The sequence below is a fragment of the Paramormyrops kingsleyae genome, chromosome 8 (assembly GCF_048594095.1).
Source record: "Paramormyrops kingsleyae isolate MSU_618 chromosome 8, PKINGS_0.4, whole genome shotgun sequence".
NCBI lineage: Eukaryota > Metazoa > Chordata > Actinopteri > Osteoglossiformes > Mormyridae > Paramormyrops > Paramormyrops kingsleyae.
In genome coordinates, this window is record NC_132804.1 from 4,712,173 (window position 1) to 4,720,109 (window position 7,937).

Sequence of the window (7,937 nt, forward strand, 5' to 3'; positions counted from 1 at the left end):
TGATGATGTGTCACTATAGCATTTAAAATCACAACATGTGTGATGCAATTTTAAATTTCACATGCAGTACATATGTGTGTTTATATATATATGATATATACCATCTATTTTCTGAAACAGCTTTTCCTGTTCAGGGTCACAGGGGGTCCAGAACCTATCCTGGTGACTAAGTATGCAAGGCAGGGAACAACCCAGGATGGGGCACCAACCCATCACAGGGCACACTCACAGCTATGGGTAATTTGGCAGTGCCGATTAGCCTCAGCATGTTTTTGGACTGTGGGGGGCAAAACCGGAGAACCCAAAGGAAACCCCCACAACATCATAGTGAGAACATGCAAACACATGAAGCCTGGCAGAGACTCAAACCCAGGTCCCAGAGGTGTGAGGGGACATGTGTGTGTGTGTGTGTGTGTGTATATAGTACTGGGCAAATGTGATGTTTAAATGATCTTCATGTTGGTGTAAAACTGTGGTATTATATCTGTCAAAGTGTCAGCTTAGCCCTTTCAAAACCTCTGCTAAAGTCACCAGAGATCCCCAGAGTATTTGCTGCAACTCTCCAACACACCCATGTATTTTTTGACTTAACTACAGTGACTTTTTGGTGAACAAATGGAAATCTTGTTTATGATTTATTGCGTTACTGTTAATTTATATGTTATAATGTTAAATTGTGTTTTAGTTTGAGGAAATATACATTTAATTTCAAGATAAACATTTTCTTTGACTGCCGAAGACTTTTGCACAGTACTGTATATGTGTATGTATAATATCTATATATTTTACCTGTGTAATGCATACGTAGCTGAGACAGTAACAAACTAAAACACAAATTATTACCAGGTCAAACACTCCAGGCTTAAATAGATCAGCATGACCATACTCTTACTACAGATAAACACTTCCTGACAGGCCCGAAGCGTGAAGTCTGTGGGCTGGATGCCGCTGTTTGCCGCAGCCTGCGTGCCAGAGGTCACACAGAGATAGGGCGTGTGTGTAGCAGCCAGGGCTCTGCTCCCAAGTCCCGCCATCTGACTAAACACTGCATGTGGTCTAGACTAAAGGAGTCAAGTGGTGGCAGGGCAGCAGGGTCTGGGACTATCCTTTGCTACACTACACTACCCTATACTACACAACACTATACTACACTACACTACCCTACCCTATACTACACAACATTATACTACACTACACTACCCTATACTACACAACACTATACTACCCTACCCTATACTACACAACACTATACTACACTACCCTATACTACACAACACTATACTATACTACACTACACTGCACTATATTACACAATACTATACTATACTATACTATACTATACTATCTCATTTCTGCAAAGAAGGGGAGGCCATTGAGACATAAAACTGCTACTCCAATTCTAAAACATCATATATAGTGTTTTTGACTAACACGGCTCAGCTGCATGTGCGAGGGTTAGGGGGACTATAGTGGAGAGTGACTGGAAACAGAGAGGATGTGGTCTGTGAGGAACTGTCAGAGCAAGTGGAAACCGCACAGCGAGCCATTCCCACCCGCCCACTGCCTTTATCGCGGTTCGGTCAACAAAGCGGAGGTCCGCCAGACCACGCCAGCGGCCGGTCCCACGCAGGCCCCCACCCGCTGCCTTTTGTCCATGTCATTCGCGTGGTGATCAGCGCCAAAGTGTCTGGACACCAGAAAGTAGCACGTCCGCGCTCCTTCACACATACACAAGGCCGCAGCAAGGAAAATGTTGACAGTTACCGCCTTGCATCTTACCTGATAACAAAGCTGTCGCTTCCTCACCAAGAGATACTTGCCTGGGGGGGGGGGTGTTTACCCCGCTCCTCAGGTTCCACTCTGGCCCACTTTTCTTTCAGTTACCCTGTACAGACTTGTGGCTAAAAAATTGAAAGGTCCGTCTCTATGCCATGTCTTTAAATATAGTAAACACCAACCGTCGCCACCTCAAACAGACAACTCCTGGTTGCTTGTTTTTTGATCGATGCTTTGTAAATAGATCGCCTTTTTCTAGTTCCGTAGCTAATTAACTAAAAATCCTTTATAGTGCAGAAAAAATTGGTTGCTGTCTTCTGGTGAATGTAAACAAATGTTGAATCTATCTAATTATGAATGAATGAGAATGGATGACCATAAACACAACATGAAACAGTGATACATTATTATATTGTAATCATATTGCAATAGTACTTGCTACTGATTAGCTAATGCCGGATTGAGTTGATTCTGATTCTCCTCTTCTCAGCTAAATCACCTACCCATCCATTAATGGCTTATCATGGGCACAATAACGGAGCCTGGAGCCTATTCCGGGTGGCATAGGGCGTCGCTGTGGACGGGATACCAGACCATCTCAGGACACATGCACACAGAAGATGAGCAATTCATGTAGATAGATTACCCAGAATGCATTTGGGTTACAGGAGGAAAACCACGAAATAAGGGAAGAAGATGTGAACTCCACGTATATATGCAAGTAGCAGAAGGAGCTTCATACTCAATTCTTTAAAATTAAATTTAACATGCTCTTATTAAACGCGTTTGCTCGATTAAGGAAAGGGTGTTTAATTCTATAATTCTACAATCATCTGTTTTAAAAAGCGAACACGAAGACTCCTGAAACAAAGCCAGATAAACATCTAAATAATTAACAGCACAGTGGGGTGAAAAGCATTTAAGTACATCGCTAAATTGGGTGTTTAATAACTCTTAATTCTTTCATGGCGAACCCTTTCACAAAAACAAACACGAGAATTAACCGAGAGACATAGTGACTCGGACGCTTGTAAAGCGGTGAACAGGCTCCACCTGCAGGAGAATTCGGGCGACGTCGCGTTGTTAGACTCGATCTTTTTAGATTTTTTTTGTCTTGCCTATCGAAGTAGATAATTCACGACAATTTTTATGGCTCATCATTTTTATTTAACAAACTGCTGGGTATATTCCCAAGCTGAGATTCAAAGTGTAAAAGGAATAGCGTTCTTGAATATAGCATAATAACAATGAGAAAACACAATCAGCCGCTAGGGAGACGTGATACGTCAATAGCAAAATAAAACAGCTAAATATGGTCAGCACCCTTTCTCTGATCAGAATGCTTAGCTATAGTAAAGTATGAAATGTAATGAATTTAGTCATAACTCAAATATAGACTTAATTATAGTGTTTGAATACTTTGGGTTGCTGCCTACAATATAGATTATTTGAGCCTTGCCATAGCTGTCCCACTGATGCAAGACTGTCCTAGACTTTAAAACTGAGAATCAGTATTTAATACGCTCCTAAATCTGGAGTGCAGAGTATTGGGGTTGGAAACTTTGCTGTTTGTAGTAACTGCATGAATACACTTTAAGCCTAGGCATTGTTTGTGCAACCAGATAGTACAACAATTACACTCCACCCAGTCTGAGAATGAATCCCTGAGAATAAAGTTTTAAAATCTCAAACTCTGGGAGCTTAAACATTTTTCTGTTATGTTAGTAATGGCACAATGTTTCTGATTAATATCCATAAGAGGACGCATACCCGTGACAGTATCGCAAGGCCCAGTGCTGAGCCGTTTGACAAAACTGTCAAACTAGACTTGTTAATTACTGTAACGCTACTCCCATGACAAGGAAGAAATGGGTTTTGATTAAATTATAAATAGACTGTGGACTCATTTAAAATACAGCTGCACCGCATTTCAGCCTCGCCATGACTATCTTATGTTCAGCAATGAGTTTAATTAAAGTTTTCCTCTGATGGACACATTTATTTTCACTGTAAATTAAGTTTCATTAAGTCTTTAGATTGTAAGGAGACCAAGGCATGTATCAGAGGCAGGATTCTAACCCCCAAACGTGGAGGTGTGAGGTGACAGTGACACCACAGGGCCACCAAGTCACCCCAGAGAACAACAGTAAGTTATAGTCATTTTATGGCACTTTCCGCAGAACTCTCTGTCTGAACCTGTAAACTCAAAAATGATGATTAAGAAATAATGTGAAGTTTAACAGAATGGGCCTTTCACAATTACTCGATTTCACAATTACTCGATCTCACACAATTAATTGCTTATACTTTGAACTAATTTTTCATGAAAAGTAAGCAAACCTCTTATGTGATGACTTCTATGAAAAGGGTTAACTGCAGCTGTATGCTGAGTGAGATGTATAAGTGGGCTTTAAGCCAATATCCTATCAAAAAAAAAAACAACAAACTTTATTGCTCTTCACAATAAAGACCAGCTGAAGTGAAACATACTGGAGCAAAATTAGGCTTTCAGAAAATGAGCTGCTGAGGCTCATAAAGCAGGAATAGGCCCCAAAATTGGCAGACAGTCATGCACAAACTGGAGGAATTTCAGTACTATTGCTGCTCTCCCTGTGAGTGGTCACACTGCAAAGATCACTGCAAAGATCATTGCCAAAAAGATCACTGCAAAGATCACTGCCAAAAAGATCACTGCAAAGACCACTGCCAAAAGATGCTACAAGAGGTGATGATGAACCGCAGGGGAACAGCCAAGCATTTGTGAGTATGTCTTATGTACTGGCTAATGTCTGATTGGACAATCAGAAAATCACTGAGCAGCAGTGGTGCTTGAGCAGGGATAGCGCTGACAAGGCCACTGCTTAAAAAACGGCTGCCCATCTTAAGTTTGCCAAAGTGCTGCATATTCCGTTGACAGCTAAGATAGGTTTTTGGCAAAAAAAAAAAGCTGCAATGTTATGTTTGGAAGAACCAACTTGAAGTAAGGGCGAGGCGAGTTTATTTATATACGACATAGAGGTTATTCAATGTGCTTTATAGAAATAAAAGACGCAAATAAAAAATACAGGTTAAAAAAAAAGACATAAAAGAAGACAATAAAATACACAGAAATGTAGAACAGCACATATGACACCGGAAAACCAAAACTTCATCCCATCTTTGAGAGAGCATCACCAATTGGAATTTCTTCCCCCCAGTTATTCAGGGATCATGCATTGGTCTTCAAAGGGCTTATTTATTTGCAAGGAGCCTGCAAATATTGCCAGAGAGCACAGAGCAGAAGACCGGGCAGCATGTTGGATGAGATGCTAGTCCATCTTAGGAAAGAAAGAGGCACACACTCACATATACGCAATTGGCGGTTTATTAAACTGCATATCCCAAATGGAACAATTCATTCCAAACTTTATCAAATATTACACTGGGCAAATATCAGGGATTATACGCTGTCTTATGCTGAACAGAAGATGACCATAAACCCAGAAGTAAATCTGCAACACAGAACATTTAACATTTTGTAATGATTAAATGAAAGTCCTGATCTACCCTTGTTAAAACTGCGTTGCATGCAAAAAGAAGTTAAGAATGGAGTGATACGCTTCTGTGAAGAGTAATGCCCCAAAACAGCTGCTAATCATCATTCAGAGGGAGGTTAAGGGCAGCTTCCACCACTTACTAAACATAAATCTTTACACACTATTCCAGGCTAGAAAGTGAATGTTTAATTATAAAACAAAGACAGAAATTGTTTAAGTGTTAGTTGTTTAATAATTGTATTATTATGATGAAATCAGATCACAATTTATGGATACAGAACTTTTCACTATTTTTTTCTCACCTGTAGGTAATACAGAAAGGAGCGTGACAAGCCGTGTTGCTGATGGAACAGCAGTGTCTCAGACTGAAAGAACATTGGATAGTCGAAATAGCTGTGCCCATTGTGAAGATGTTACTCCTTTCTATTCAGGACACAAAAACAAGGCCTCTGGGACAATGGATGACCATTTATATGCCTCGCATGGACGCTTTGCCCGTCTGCCATGTCGCAAAAGGTAATTCAGCATCTGGATTAGTTCTCCCGGACTCAGTAACGGCTTCTTCCCCCAGGTTGCCATGCTAATGCCCCCACTACACACTCTCACTTAGGCAGGATTTAATCCATCTCCATTTGCACTAGCCACTTGATTGCATAACTCTTTTCTGGCCTGTCATTTACCACTTAGTTACTGTTCTTCCTGATTTTACACTATATGGGCACAAGTATGTGGACACCAGCTTGTCCAACATCTCATTCTTAAATAGGGTATTAATATGAAGTCGGCTAACCCTTAGTTGCTGTCATGTCCCGCCAGATCCTCGTGTGTCCTCCCTGGTGTGGCTCTGATAAGCGACACCCACAGCTCCTTCGTCTTTCCTCTCATTTCAGCCTCCATGTGACCCACTGCACCATCCTCTCGTTACACCCCCTCGTTATCCTTGTATATAAGTGCATCCCTGTCCTATGAATCTCAGGTCTGTCATTAACGTTATGTTGTGTGTTCAGGTCCGTATCCTCTCCCTTTTGATCCCCTGTGATCTGGTTTTGTTCGACCCTTTAATAAATCCTCTTTTGTCTGCCCCGTTACCTGACTCTGTGTTCTCCATTCTGCTCGCTCGCTACATGACAGTTACTATAATGACCTTTGCTCCTCTGGGAAACATTTCCATTACATGTTGGAACTTTGCAGCTATTCAGGTTCAGTATTGATGTTGGGTGATCAAGTCTGAGGAAAATACCCCCCCCCCATGTAAATCCAAGAAATAAAAATAAGCAGATGAACAAACAAAACATTAACTGAGAATTAAACACTAGAAATAAAACACATGGATAATTAAACAGAACCAGAAAGGAACAGATCAGAACACAAGCGCAGCCTAGGACAAGAAGTTTAATATGGAAAACAAACAATGAGAAACAAAATCCAAGAAATATATATAAACAGATGAACAAACAAAATAAACAGACAAAATAAATGAACCCCTGACCAGCAGGACTCAGTCTGAGCCACACACTTAGCAGACTGAGCTATTAGACGGTCGGGGAAACAGGAGAAAACACACAAGGGTTAGAGGAGGAGTGACAGGACAGGATGACCAGCGACACCTGCTGGCCAAACAGGGAAGAGACATGAAGGGTAGGGTCCGATGGGTGCTAACCCTGGGAAGAGGTCGTTTAGAGCAGGTTCAAAGTGCTGGTCAGTTATGAGCCTCCGCTGCATCTGCGAAAAACTAGTACAATATAATATAATATGTATAATATTAGCAACGTTACGTAATGCAACGTAGCAACCATGATCAGATATGAAACTACAAAAAAGTTCCGAGAAGGATTGAAAATATTTGCTCCAAGCACTTCTCTGATTTAACCAAATATTTTTTCTATTTCAAATAACAACCAAAGGCCTCCGACATCTAAATTCACACACTTGTAAAAGATGCTAAGTTAAAACGTACATTGCGTATTTTTATACCACACTGGTCCTACTAATAGTTACAGTTTTCTTATTATAACGCAAGTGTTTACTTTTTAGAAATTTTAAAAGGAGGTATTATATTTTTAAATACGAACTATTTATAATTATCACATTTATAATTATCACATGCAGATGTGCTATGCAGAGGTGGAAAGTTCAGGTCCAGAAAGTACAAATCCAGACCAAGGTTTTGTTTCAACCAACCAGCTGAGTACTCTGTGGCTGTGACAGTTTATACTCAATTGCTTGGTTGAACCCAATCCTTGATCTGGATTTTTACTTTCTGGGCCTGAACCACCCACCTCTGGTGTTATGAATATTCTGTAGACCAGGGGTCACCAACCTTTTTGAAACTAAGAGCTACTTCATGGGCACTGAGCCATACGAAGGGCTACCAGTTTGAAACACTCTTCTTAAATAACAAGTTTGCTCAGTTTACCTTTAGTTATATATTATTATTAATGATACTCATCTATGTGAAGAAACTCACATTTATGATTTTATCAACAATGACTATTTTAGATTTTGCTCACTGGTGAGTTGTGCTATTTTTAGAACAGGTCCGCGGGCGACTCATGTGGTGCTTTGGGGCATCCTGGTGCCCGCGGGCACCATGTTGGTGACCCCTGCTGTAGACAGTAGCGTATA